Genomic DNA, 15,086 nt, shown 5'->3' with positions numbered 1-15,086 from the left:
TGCTATCTCCCTTTGCTCCATCTATTCTTAATAATACCTGTGTTAGTGGTGCTCATTCACAGTGTCTAAGACAATTTGTATAAGGGGATGAATTTCTAGTAACTTTAAGATTGTGAGTACAGATTTGAAGATTTCCTAGAAATTTGGGAGTGATAAGCCTGGGGAAAAACTGGCTTGGAGAGTTACAGGCCTCAGACGAATACTGACTTGGAAAGAGAAGTAATAAAGGACTAGAGCACAAGGCTTCTATAGTAAAGTCGAAGTTTCCTTTTCCTTCCTTTCGCCTCTTTTCTACATAATGTTTTATTTCTTCTAGTCCATTCATTTTTGTCAATTTAATTCTTAGGCTCACCTCAAATCCTAAAAGGACAGAAGTAAAATTTTGCCTCCCTTATATTTTAATATGGGCATTCAGCCTGTTATTACCTACCTATCTTCATTCTTCCACATGGGATCAAATCTCATATCAATAAGAAAACCAAGGAAATACCTTTAAATTCACCTGTAGTAGGGCTAAAGTACTTTTATAACTTACCCCCTTAATAATTCTCATAAAAGCAAAACTGAAGTAAAAACAAGCGTATGAATGGTAGGATTCGCTCAAAACAAGTGTCCACAAATCTGTTAAACTGTGCAGAAATTTTAATTAAGCTCAACAAATGTCAATTGCATTCTAGAAGATGGGGGACCCTCAATAAAAGAAGAAGAGTACACCCAGGTCTTAGGACTTCTGAGGTCTCATTTCTGGGCCTAGGACCATCTATTTTACTGACTTTGTGTCTGCTGGCACCATATTGGATTAGACAGTTTCTGTTGGTATTCTGTCCACACCAGTCCCTCTTACCCAGCAGTCCTTGAGGGTAAATATCTTGGAAGTCCTCACTGTCTTTCCTCAGGTCCCCCATTACCATGCCTTATAGTCATGGTCTTAGCAAACACAGGAAATAACCCCTTTCAGAAAGAACTGGACTTAGCAGTGGGCAGACGGGCTCTCTATGAATTTCTGCTTCGAAATCTTGTTGTTCCAGTTTTTAATAGGAAAATAATATTTGAATTGCACAGATTAGTACAATCAAGCCTTGGCCATAAAAGGAATACTCAGAAAATGAGTTATAGATAAATTTAACCAGAGGTACAATTATATTTTGCACAGGTAATAAATGGCCCTTTTGAAACAAGACCAAGCTGATCACTTCATTATCTGATGAGATTGTTCTCTTTGTGCTCAGTTGATCAGTGAAGTTTCTGCCAAGTCTTAAAACACATTTAGAAAATCAAACGAGGTGCAAAGAATAGAAACCAAACAACACTTTCCTATCTTGTACAGACAGTGCTAATTGACCTTTCTCCTGTTACTTTCAAGGCAATTAGGAAAGATAATTGTAGTTTAAGAAACTTAGGGCAAGCTAGAGGGAAGAGTAACTGAACAGATGGGGACAGGGGTATATTTTGCCTTAGCAAACTCCAGTTATACCACTGTGAACGGGCCTCTGATGTTGGAAGTGGAAGATGAAAATGAGTTACAAATACAGTGTCAGACAAGGGGTGTAATACAGGGTTTAGGAAGTTCAGATTTCTAACTTTGTGATAAATCCTTTGTCATAAAATTAGGTGGACGTCCATGGCCTCCATTTATTTCAGAGAGAAGCACTGTGGCATCTGTCATGGCATATTTCTAAGGGTCAACCCATACATTCTTCTGAATTGAGGCCAGAGTGCAAATGCTTCCATTGTAAGGAAAAATGATAGATGCTGTCTTGGGGAGCTGTTACAGTTGCTGTACATATGTCAACAGGCTTGGTTCTTGAATATCAACACCATGCACAGTATTTGGTTTCAGAATGCAGTGGACTGAATCATGCTGGGTAAGAAGATGCTTTGCATATTCTTTTGTGCTAAAATTGAAACAGGCAAACTCGTTTTGGTCTGATTAGATGAAGGTTTTTTCTCCTTTCAAACTTGGGATGATGCAATGAATTTTCCTCCCTGGATGTGGAGAAGTGCAATGCTCTATCCTGCTTCTGCTCTCTCTAAGCAAATCTGGGGATTCATTTGTTTCATGGATGGAGAAGGAAGATGAGTTCAGGAGTTCTGAACCTAAGCATGGGGGTTTGGCATGCATATTAAAAGGAAAGGAGATAAAGAAGACAGTGAGACGTGCATGTCAATAGTCCCAAGCAGTTCAGGAGGCTGTGGCAGGAGGATGGCCAATTCAAAGCCAGCCTCTGCACTTTGTAAGGTCCTAAGCAATTTAGTGAGACCCTGTCTCTAAATAAAATATAAAAAATGGTTGGCAATTAGCTTGGTGGTTAAGCGTGCTTAGATTCAATCCCTGGTTCCAAAAAAAAGAAAAAGAAAAAAAGAAAGTGACTTTGAAGAATGCAGGTTGTGCTGACAGGTAGTCCAGTAATTTGTAATTGGAAATTCGAAGAGCAACACTCACTTGGATCCCCTTCTCCTTTATATATCACTGGAGGAATTTTTAGACTGAGAAATATGGTCCTAGGTCCAGGGTTAGGAGAGAAAATGTCTTTAAAAAGGACATTTAAAATTATTTGAAAATCAGAAAATTTGAAATTTTGAAAATTATGAAAATTATTTGAAAATTTGAAAATTATTTGAAAATTTAAAATTATTTGAAAATCAGATTTTCAAAATAAGAGCACAGTTTTGAAAAGACACATCTCATGTTTTGCTAGTTTCTAGAAGTGGGATTTAGCTAAATTACCAAATCTCTGTTCCTCAACTTCTCTGTATGAAAAAGAAGTAAACAGTAGGCTCTTCACTGGGTGATTGATGCCATGTAATACTGAGCCCATAGTAATCTTTGACTTTATATATTTTTATAATAGTATTTCTCACAAAATAGTATTAATATGTTCTGGAGAAATATTAAGAAAAAATAAGAAACATAACATCCTTAAAATATTTGAACCAATATTTCCAATCATCTAATGTTTGCTAACCATAGATTCCTGATGGTGATGCAAAAGAAAAGAAGTCATAGACTCTGACTTTAAAAAAGTTACAGCCTAATAACAAATACTGTGTGGGTGGATTTCAGCCCAGATGTCCTTGAGAGAGCACCCCCAGGAAAAACAAGCTGGATCACTGTGCCATCGTCACATTCCCCACAACCACTGAATCATCCATGAAGAATATTGAAGACAACATAGTTGTGTTCATGGTGGACATTAAAGCCAACAGTCACCAGGTCAACCAGGCTGTAACGAAGCTCTAGGACATTGATATGACCAAGGTCAACACCCTGATCACACCTGATAGACAGATGAAGGCTTATTTTCCACTGGCTCCTGATTGTGATGCTTTGGATGTTTCCAACAAAATTAGGGTCATCTAAACAGAGTCTAGCTGGCTAATTCTGTACACATTATTTTCAACATAAAAGTACAACCTAGTAACAAATACTGAAAGGGAAAATGTCCATAGCTCATTTTCTAGACTCTAGCTACCACTGACACATGGGCTTTAGTAACAGTTCAAGCCTCTTTCTATGTTTTTACCAAACACATGGACAGACTCACCCTTAAAAGAAGAGTTGTGTTTTTTTAACACTTTTTCTTCAGAGATAGGTAGGGCTTAGTTTGTTAAGGCTGTTACAACAAAATACAACAGACTAGGTCATTTATAAACAACAGAATTTTTATTTCTCATGGTTATGGAGGCTAAGAAGTCCAAGGTCCAGTTGCCAGCACATTTGGTGTCTGGCGAAGGACTGTTGCCTGGTTCATAGATGACTGTTGTGTTGCTCTGCATGGCAGAAGAGACAAAGTACTACTTTGCGACCTCTTTTTAAGGGCACTAATCTTCTCTATGAAGGTCTCCTGACTTAATCCCTACCACAGGCTCCACCTCCTAATACTTTCACCTTGAGGGCTAGAATTTCAACATATAAATCTTGTGGAGACACATTCAAATCCTAGACTTTAGCTCCTCCTCTCCCAAAATTCGTGTCCTCATGTGCAAAATACATTCATTCCATCCAAATTATCTCCAGTCTTAATTGATTTCAGTGTCAACTCAGATGTCTAAAGCCCAGAGTCTTATATAAATCTCATCTAAATCAGACATGGGAGACTCAAGGTACAATTTATTTTGAGAAACACTGCATTCCAGCTGCAAACCCATGAAACCAAAAAAGTTAATGTACTTCCAAAGTACAGTGATAGGGCAGGCATTAGATAGCATTAGAAAATAGGAAAGAAGAAAGGACTGACAGGTTCCACATGAGTCTAAAACCTAACAGAGCCAACATTAATTTTTCAGTCTCAAGAACAATTCTCTTTGGCTCAGTGCTCTGTCTTCCAGGTCCATGATGGTTACAATGCCACCTCTGTACACAATGGGTGAATGCCATTCCTTCTGGACACAAGGATTAGGTGCTAGGGCTCTATGTGGCCCTGTTCCCAGAAGTGAAAAAAAGACCCACTGCTGGCAGCTGAGTGCCTGGGCCCCATCCACAAGGGGGTCCTCTATGGTGACCCCAACTTTCCATGGTTCTATGCCTTGGGCATACCCCTAAGGTTCTCCCAAGCTGGAATTCTATACAAGTGACTCCCCTAGTTATGGGGTTGTTGGCATAGCCCTGCTCCAGTGAGTACACTAGGCATTGTCCTATTGGGACCTCTCTGTGGTAACATTGTATTTGCTAAAACTCTTGCATTTGGGGCCTGTGGTGGGAGAGACAAGAGACAGCACCTATGACTTCTGAATGAGCTTCAGGGTCATTCTTTCATTGTCCTGGACAATACACCCTGACTTCTCTTTAGATGGCTATCTGTCAGACAGCCAGTTGGGCCTCATTCTTCCTATTCTCTCCTGAACAAACTCTTTTTCTTTTCAACATGGATTGTATAAGGATGTTTAGAATAGTTTAAATTCTGTTTCCATTTCAAGTAACAATTCCTGCCTAAAATTAATTCTGTCTTCTCAACATTTTACTATAAACAGTCAAAAGAAGCCAAGCTATACTTTCCACACTTAGACCTTTCCTCAAATATCTAATTTCTTCTATAGCAAACTGTACCTTCCACAAAACACTAGAATAGGAACATAGTTTCAATGAATTATTTCCTACTTTATAAGATGTCCAATAGCATGTTCCTCATTACCACCTGAGATTACATCATAATGGCCTCTATTGTTCATGTTTATATCCACTTTCTTTTCAGAATTATTTAAATACTCTCTTAAAAGATTAAGGCTTTCTGCACAGCATTCCTCTCCAGAGCCCACACTAGAATCATCCTTAATGGTCTATGCATGGTAATATAGGCTTTTTCAAGCACACACCTCAAAACTTGTCCAGCCCCTACCCATTACCTGGTCCTAAAGCCACTCCCACAGTTTTAGGTCTTTGTTAAAGCAGCACCTCTACTGCTCAGTACTGAAGTTCTGTCTTAGTCTGTCCAGGATGCTATAATCAAATACTGCAGACTGGGTGACTTAAAAACAGCATGAATTTATTTCTCACATTCTGGAGGTTAAGTCCAAGTTAACAGCAGATTCAGTGTCAGGTTGGTGGAAAGATGGCTGTCTTTTCACAGTGTCTTCCTATGACATGAGGCGGAAGGAAGTCTCTCAGGATTCTTTTATAAGAACACTAATCTCATTATGTAGGCTGCATCTTCATTAAGGGATACCCTCCCCAAAACCCAACATCCTAACACCATCATCTCGAAGGCTAGGATTTCAGCAGATGAATTTTAGGGAGACAGAAACTTTATTCAAACCATAGCAACACTCTGGACACTCATCCATGGTCCTGCTTCTATTGTGTCTGATGGACAGGAGGGCCCTTGTTTTCTATTGAATATAACACTGTGGCTAAGAAAACTAGCTTGGAGTTCACTTTGCATCCCTACTGCTGCCTACTTCATTGCATTAGATAGAAATGATACCCAGCCTCTTTGTGTCTAGTTTTCTTATCTGTACAAGTATTTAGCTCATAGTATTGTTAGAAGGATCACATGATCTAACACACCATAAATCTTTGCTCTTAATAATCTTTCTGGCATACTTTATAAAAATGGTAAGGAAATGCCTAGAAAGAATGGAATTTATGAACAGAAATCCATATGGAAGGGGGGGAAATCCAGAATCAATTTTATATTTTTGTCTAAAAGTAGAATTAAACCAGTTCAGCAAGTAGCAAATTCAGAAATCAAGAGGACTGACCTTCCCATTACAAGTCTAAAAGTAGCATTGTTTAGTAGAGATGGGCTGGTCATGGTGACAAGCGACTGGCTTCTCTAATGTGTAATGTAGGATGAATTATGTAATGTCTGTCTTTTAAGTTTCCTGATTAGCTGCCTCATAGGATTGTTACCATGATTAAATGGGGTGCAAAGCAGGTAGCTTGATATCTGATATATGATAAATACAGAATATATTCTTTTAAAGGGTATAGTCCCACAAGTAAGGTCAGAACACTTACTTTTAAAAAAATTTTTATACTTTTTTAGTTATACATGACAGTAGAATGTATTTTGACATGTCATACATACATGGAGTATAACTTCTCATTTTTGTGATTGTACAGATGTGGAGTTACACTGGTTGTGTATTCATATATGAATATAAGAAAGTTATATCTGATTCATTCTCCTGTATTTCCCATTCCCATCTTTCCTTTCCCTGGTCCCCCTGGTCCCCCTGCTCCCCCTGTCCAATCCAGTGAACCTCCACTCCCCCACCACCAACTCCCACACCTATTGTGATTCAGAGAGAACATTCAGCCTTTAGTTTTTTTGTTTTTTTTTTTTTTTGGATTAGTTTATTTCACTTAACATGATAGTCTCCAATTCCATCCATTTACTGGCATATTCCATGATTTTGTTCTTTATGGCTCAATAATATTCTATTGTGTGCATATATTACATTTTCTTTATCTGTTCATTTTCCGAAGGGCTCCTCGGTTGATTCCATAGCTTAACTATTCAGAATTGAGCTGCTGTAAGCATTGATGTAGCCGTTTCACTACAGTATTCTGATTTTAAGTCCTTTGGGTATAAACTGAGGAGTGGGACAACTGAGTCAAATCGTGGTTCCAGTCCAAGTTTTCTGAGGAATCTCCATACTGCTTTCCATAGTGATTGCACCAATTTGTAGTTCCACAAGCAATATGTGAGTGTACTTTTTACCCCACATCCTTGCCAACACTTATTGTTACTTGTATTTTGATAATTGCCCATTCTGACTATAGTGAGATGACATCTCAGTGTAGTTTTAATTTGCATTTCTCTAACTGCTAGTGATGTTGAAATTTTTTTCATATATTTGTTGACCAATCATATTTCTCCTTTGAATTGTTTGTTCAGTTCCTTTGCCCATTTATTGATTGGGTTATTTAGTTTATTTATTTATTTTTTATTTTTTGGTGTTTTTAAGTTCTTTATATATCCTGAAGATTAATGCTCTATCTGAGGCATAGGTGGCAAATATTTTCTCCCATTCTGTGGGCTCTGTCTTCACATTCTTGATTGTTCCTTTTGCTGTGAAGAAGCTTTTAGTTTGATAACTATCCCGTTTATTGATTCTTGATTTTATTTCCTGCACTTTAGGAGTCCTCCTTTTTGTTGAGGAAGTTGGTTCCTAAACCGACTTTATGGAGATTTGGGCCTACTTTTTCTTCTAGTTAAGCATAGGGTCTGGTCAGCATATTCTTGAAAATAAATGCTGGGCTCTGGCCAGGTTCAGCTAATCTGGCCCCATTGTGCTTTTTGTACCTTTGCCCCCAGGGGAGGAGGGTAGTCATCATCCGCTCTCCGGCCAATGAGGATAGTGGGACTTGGTGCGCTCACCAGTTGCCGTCACCTCGGTCCCAGCTTGTCCTCGGGGCCTATCCGTCTTAGAGTCACCCCAGAGAGGTGGGGGCCCCTGGGATGGTCCACAAAAGCTAGGGGCCCATCCTTGCTGCCAGTTCGGATGGAAGGTGCTGGGAGGAGCTACCTGGGATGTTCAGTCTGATGGCCAGTTGCTGCAACAGTTCAAGTGGTGGCGGGAGCTCGTCAGAAAGGTGACTCTTGTGATGGTAGGACTTGATACTATGGGCAAAATGGCAACAGCAAAAGGAATTCAAGGAGGTTGGCAAATAAACAAGACAAGGAAGGGGCTTTGGGTAAAGCTGATGTGTTTGAATGTCTCTCTCTGAAAAAACTGGTCAATGAACACAAGTGCCAATGTCAGATAGAACCTTGCTCTGCAGTATTGGGATATGGAAAGAAAATTGACAAGTCCATTAAAAAAGGCCTTATTGGTTACTACATAACATTGCAAGAAATTTTGATGCCTTAAATGAACATATCCAAAAAGACACAACATAACAACAAGCTCTTGAGGAACAAGAGAAAAGAGAAAGGGCCAAGTAAGTGCAAAAACTACGAGAAGAAAGAGAACAAAGAGAACAAGAGCAATCTGATGAAACCAGTGGTCTGGCTGAGTTGGACCCAGACCAGTTACTGTTAACCCTTTTCAGCCAATAGTATCTATAATCATTGAGAATGAAAAACAAAACAAAAACAAAAACAAACAAACAAAAAACTTGAAAAAGAGAAAAAGAAGCAAACTATGGAGATACTGATGATTGCCTGCTGCAACATAAAGTGGAGCCTGAGCAAATACAGACAGAGAACCAGATTGGTGATAGCCATCAAAAACACAATGAACTTGAAATAGTAGGAAATTATAAGGAAGCATTAACACAGCAGTTGTAGAATGAAGATGAACAGACCATCAAGCATCAGAATCAGATAACAGTAAAAAGAGAACTAAGAAACAGAATGAAAAGGAGTCACCAAGAACAATCAATTAATACTGATGACTCTGCTCCTGAGAGTCCAACACCACCTCCACCTCCCCGTCTTGTTGACTGGGGAACCCCCAAAGTCACTAGACTTCCAAAACTTGAGCTTCTTGATGAAACACATCATAATGATTTCTATGGGAAGCCACTGCCTCCCCTAACTGTGCGACAGAGACCTAATGGTGATGCTCAAGATGTGATCTCATAACCAAGTCATATGAATTGGCACTCTTAATATCAGCAAGGTGAACTGGGACCTCCTTCACAGAAGAAGAAAAACTTTGAGCATTGATGACTGGGATGATAAAAGCATAATTAGTGAGCAGATTAGTAGCCAAGGACCTGATCTGATAATTAACTTCTCCATATTCTTCACGCAGAATGACCAGTTGGTGGGATGAATAACATTTGGACCATGTTAACAGGAGTTAGTGTTGACTCCTTGGTTTTTATATTCCCACTCATGGACAACTACCTGAAAGAAAACTTCAGAAATAGAGCCAATGGATGCTATGTACTTTATTTGTTTACTATGCTGTATTTCTATATAGTAAACATTTTTTATAAGATATATGGCATGGAAGGAAATTCCTGGGAATTTATAAACTAAATTTTTAACTTTTTATGTATTTCTAAATTTTTTGTTTAATTTCTATTATCTTGATTATGTACTTTTCTACAGATTTATTTTTATTTATGTGTGAAAAATAGAGTTAATTTACTTGACAAACATGAACTATACAAACAGGATATATTTATATGACTTAAGTTTTATAATAGCATTGTTCTTAGTGTGTACATTCTAATTTGACTTTATTTTAAAATAATACCTTTTTAAAAAGCATATATTCAGTCTTTATTCTACCAAATTGTGATTTGAAAGCATTACTCAAGGAAAGCATTCAACTTTATTGTTTTTGTTTTCTTTGATGATAATTTCAATAAATGAGACTTAAAATAAAAAAAATTAAAAAGGAAAGAAAATAAAGACTGGAACTCAAATGAGGAATGAAGATATGAAGATAAACATTTTGGAAATCAAAAACATGAAAGGTCTGTTTTAGTCAACTTTTCTGCTGCTGGGATCAAAAGGCCTGACAAGAACTACATAGAAGAGGAAAACTTGATTTGGGGCTCCTGTTTTAGAGGTCTCAGTCCATAGATCATCAACTCCATTTTTCTGGTGCAGAGGTAAGGTAGAACATCAAAGCAGAAGGGTGAGGGGGAGGAAAGCAGCTCAGGACTTGGTCCCATGAAGGGTGAGGGGAGAGAAAGAGATAAAAAAGAGGAGGGGAAGGAAGGAGAAGAGAACACTCTGCTCACTAGGGACAAACTATCAGCCCCAAAGCCACACCCCCCATGATCCACCTCCTCTAGCCACACCCTACCTTCCTACAGTTACCACCCAGGTAATCCATTCAAGTAGATTAATGAACTAACTAGGTTAAGGCTCTCAAAACCCAATCATTTCACCTTCAAAATTTCTTTCATTGTCTCACACATGAGCTTTTGGGAGATACCACATATCCAAACAATAACAAAAGTCATCTGTAAGTAAACCATGATAGCACGTAAGACTACAAGAAAAAATAGCAATGGTTCCCATTCTGGGCTGTGTATCTCTATGCCAGTAGGACACGTGAATTCAGATCCCTAGGTTCTTCCTCAAACACATAAGACTGACAATCTCTATAGCGAGGGTCACAGATGAGACAAATGAAGTGGCTTTGCATTTTGGCACTAGGAGAAAAAAAAATTAAAGGAGATAAAAGGATTCCAAAGAGAAGGCCCAACAAACCTCAGGAGTCTAGATGTTTGTAGGGTATAGGACAAGAGAAAGGAAAGTTTAAATAAAGAAACAGACAGCAATTGGGCACATTTTAGAAAAAAGTCAAAGAAAGCTTAAAATTGAAGCAGAAACTTAAATTGCTTGTGTGTGGCACACTATTTTAATAAACTTAGTGTAAGTAAATCAAACACAGGAACAGGTTTCTCTTGCCAACATAGGGGAGAAGAATCAATAAAAGAAAATAGGTATTTGTTACAGTAGTGCCTCCACTGCTTGCTACTGAATTTGCTATTAGGGATTGAAAATGTATTTGCTCAAAAAAAGATGCTTTTTAAAAATCTTCCCATTTAGCTTTGGGCCATGAAAACCATTTGTTAAAGAAGATGGGCTTTGCAGTGACCCTTAAATGCATCTGAATCATGAATTCATATATCAAATGAGAAGTTATCAGAAAGTCTATATAACTGCATAACATTACTAAGTGGTTGATAAAGTCTGGAAGGCTTTTTTTTTTTTTTTTTTTTTTTGTATTTCTTACAGTATCATACAAGATATTTATTCTCCTGGCCACTTGAAGCTTATAGGGTTAGAATGTCAATGATGCCTTGTTTTTGGCTATTTGCTTATGTTCTAAGAAGTATTGAGTGACATAGTCCACTCAAAATGCAAGAATCTGAAGCTTATTCCAAGGTTGCACTTTGAGACAGATTTTAAAGGGAGGAGACTTTAAATGTAAAACCTCATGTAAGAGCAAGATTAAAAACCATTAGCTTCCTTCACTCTTCCTTTGCTTTTCTAGGTATATGCTCATACATTCACATCGTATCATTGATTTATTCTTTTGTTGGAACGCTGCACTGAGAATATTGTACAGGTCTCTCTGTGACCAGAATGATCAATGAGGACCTTGAGAGTTTCTGTGTTTCGGGATGTATCATTCATACACCCTGGAGAGAGTGTTTAACATTTCTTCAAAATTAGTATGAGTTTCCACAAGGGCTACTGTCTTACCAATCAAGAGACAAATAACATAGATCTCTCTAGCTTGCATAAAATGTTAACCCCTTTTAACCTGTCATTGTTGCAATATGCTTGTTCAGTGTAGAGGTTTCTATAAGATAATGTATTATTAATTCTAGAAAATATAAGCAGTGCTTCCTGGAATTTGAACTCTAAATTGTCTTGAGAGTATAGCTTTTTTGTTTGTTTGTTTGGGAGTACTAGGGATTGAACTCAGGGTCACTTTACCACTTTACCAGACATTTTAATTTTTTATTTCAAGACAGGGTCTTGATAAATTGCTGAGGCTGAACTTGAACTTGCAATCCTCCTATCTCAGCCTCCTGAGTTTCTGAGATTACAGGTGTGTGCTACAAAGCCCAGCTGGAATATAGTTTTTTAAAGTCAAACAGGAGCCAGACAGACTTGGAACCATCATTTGATTGATTAAGTTGTGGGTTAGTTGATTTATGAAATACAGTTTCAGTGTTATGAATCACTCTGAAATTAGAATCACCATGATGCATTCCCAAGGCTACAGATATTCTGATGGTTTGGTGGACTAGTTACATTTTCCCTTCTCTTCAAGGGAAAGATTACTTAGAATATTCAGGCCCAGATGGAACCTCTTCTTTTTGAATAATCATCCCACAAACCTTGCCAGAAACTGTGTAGCCATAATTCCAATTCACTGCTATGTAACAGGTTGAAGGTTTAGGCTTCCCTATTCATTGACAAAAACTGAGATGGAGTTTCAAGTCAGCTTCCATGAGAAAAGCAGTAAGAATTCAGTGGGATCTTGGAATTTTTTAAATTATGTCTTCTATGAAGACATTATGTATCTGTTAGAATATATCAAATCATACTTCAGTGTTTGGCATGTGCCTTCTGAGGTGCCTCATAATCACCTCTTTGTAGCCTGAAAATGCTTGGAATGAAGTAGGTGATGCTTGTTAAATTCATCAACTTGATATTCAATTTAATCTCATTTAAAAACACTTGGTGCATGAATGATATATTCCTGTTGATAATCTAACAATATGATATATATTGTTACAATATATTGCTTTATATATGTGTATGCATATATCTATATATACACATGTATGTCTATCTGTATCTGTGTATGTGTATATATAATGTTAGATACATATGTAACTATATATATACACACAGTATACATATGGCATATATAGTACATATGTATATATGCATATAGTATTTATGTGTGTACATGTATGTGTGTGTGTGTGTATATCAAGAAACAAACAGATAATGTCCCCGTCTTCTGGGACCATTCATTCAGTAGAGGTAGCAATGGGAGTAAAAGTGCACAGATTAACAAATAAAATAATTCACAAAGATATAAGTGGAGAAAGAAAATATACATTTAATGAGAATAAATGAAGGAATACGTGCATGAATAAGTGGGCTAAAATTGACTGGTGGACTTTTAATATAAGCCAATTCCTTGGGCAGAGATTAAAAAAAAGAAACACAAATCAAAATAAAAACAACTGGTCTTAAGTTAGAACACATTGTTTTCATTTATTATTCTAACTTTTCTAATTATTCCAGATTATGTTAAAGCTAGATGTAGGGACAGCTTGGTAAATACTAAACTGGGTTACTAAAGGGAAGTTGCATAATGCTGCTTCTTTGAAGTGTTTAAAAATAGACAACACTCCTGTGAATTGCAGGGTCTAAGTGCGAATGTGCCTGGAGGCAGGGAGATAGGCAGGGCGACCTGAGAAGACTCCTCCACCCAAGGCTTCTGGCTTTGTTTCCCTCCTCAGCATTCAGAGCAACTGCAAACTTGGATGGGCTGTAAGCATCAGCTACTCAGAGGGCCAAGGCTTCATAACCATGTAGATGTGAAGTTCCCTGATGCTGGCACGTAAATAAGGGCATTTTTTCCTTGCATATCTACATACATATCAGTTTAGCTGGGGACCCTTTCCACTCCAACATATATCTCATTTAGAAGAAGATTCTTTAGCATGGAGCAGTGGTTTTTCAAGGTATGTAGGAGAAAGTCATTAAGAACTAGCTTCTAAATGTAGCTTTCTTGACAAACCATCCCTTAAAATAAAGACCAAAGACAATGTAAAAATGAAGGACTCTTCTGTCAGTAGGGCTTACTGACCTTGTCTATAGCAACAACATGGGGTTTCATGTCTTTCCAAGACCTTTCAATATCCATCCTGATGATCTAAGAGCAGAAAAATGTGGCCAGCTAAAACTATAGTCCAGAAACACAGATTGATTTTCAAGAAAGTAATTTATTTATTGTTTCTGAATCAAAATGACTGATTCCAAGGTTCCATGCTACCAGCTGGTGGTAAAAAGGAATAGCAAACGTTGGGGTTGTTTTTCCAGAGTTGTATAACATTCCTGGAGGCAGTGTCATGGCATTGGGCATGTCCACAGGACCAGTGATCACTCATTATCCATCCACAGTACAAATGAGATGCCCCTTATACCAGTCTCCATGGTTCCTTTGGACATAACTTTGCTACTTTGGTGCTCTGCTTGGAGGAAAGGCAATTATGGGGAAAATAAAATCCCCATGCCTAGGATTCCACTTCCTTAGAAATACCAGGAAAACCATCTCCTTTCAATTCTTGCCAACTCACTGAGATATTGGTAACAAAGCTTAAAGGGTCCTTCTCTTTCTCTCCCTGTCTCTCTCTCTTTCTTATTTCCCCAAATCTCTTTCTCTTTCCTTTTCCTGCTCTTGAAGCCACTCACTCTTAATTTTATAAAAGACTGGAAAAATATTTTAAGTAGTTTCTGTTTTCTGTTCTGTAAACATATGTGATTAAGGACCTGCCTTCTAGCTTGCAATGGAGAAATGTAAAAAGAGACGAGGAATCACTACAAGTTCATCTTTCAGTAAATTATCCTTACACAAAAGCATCATAAGTATAAAAGAGAGAAAGAAAGAACATTTGGTTTGATCAAGGTCAGAAGGATAAGGAAAAATATAGTATCTTAATAGTTCATATTTCCCTCTTGACTATCTTCAACTATATCATCTGTCTATGTCTGATTCATGTAACATCTCCCCTTTTCCATTCATATCTTAAAAAGTACTTAGAAACCTAATGCAGTTTTTTTTTTTTTATTAAAATAATTCACCCCCTCCTGATACACAAATCCTACTTGCAGTGTATTGAAGGCTCTTGTACGCTGAAGATAGGCATGTTTCCAGCGAACCTTCTTCAGCTGCAAGGTAGTGGGCCAACTCTCTAATATTCTACATCAAAATGTTGGGACAGGCCAAGATGGTTTGGCTGCCAAGATGAAATAACCCATGGCCAAGAACCCATCTGTTAGAAACTGAAGCAGCTGGGGAAGATTTGTTGGTGGCCAGGATTCTGAGCTTGGTGAGCTCCATCTGCACCCAGAAAAAAAACCTGCCATTGAGCAGGTTAGTGCAGAAAGAAATGCAGCTGCCACCACTCAGGTCTT

General features: G+C 37.9%; 1 pseudogene across 1 annotated transcript; it reads left to right on the top strand.

Moving 5' to 3' along the window:
* The first annotated feature begins 7,976 nt into the window (after positions 1-7,976).
* LOC306650329 (ADP-ribosylation factor-like protein 13B) lies at positions 7,977-9,032 on the top strand (annotated as a pseudogene). The gene is made up of 2 exons: positions 7,977-8,016; positions 8,088-9,032. The product of its transcript is annotated as an ADP-ribosylation factor-like protein 13B (transcript).
* Positions 9,033-15,086: the final 6,054 nt, after the last annotated feature.

This window comes from Sciurus vulgaris (genome assembly GCF_902686455.1).
Source record: "Sciurus vulgaris genome assembly, chromosome: 19".
Taxonomy (NCBI): Eukaryota; Metazoa; Chordata; class Mammalia; order Rodentia; family Sciuridae; genus Sciurus; species Sciurus vulgaris.
This window is presented reverse-complemented; position numbering and strand designations above follow the sequence as displayed.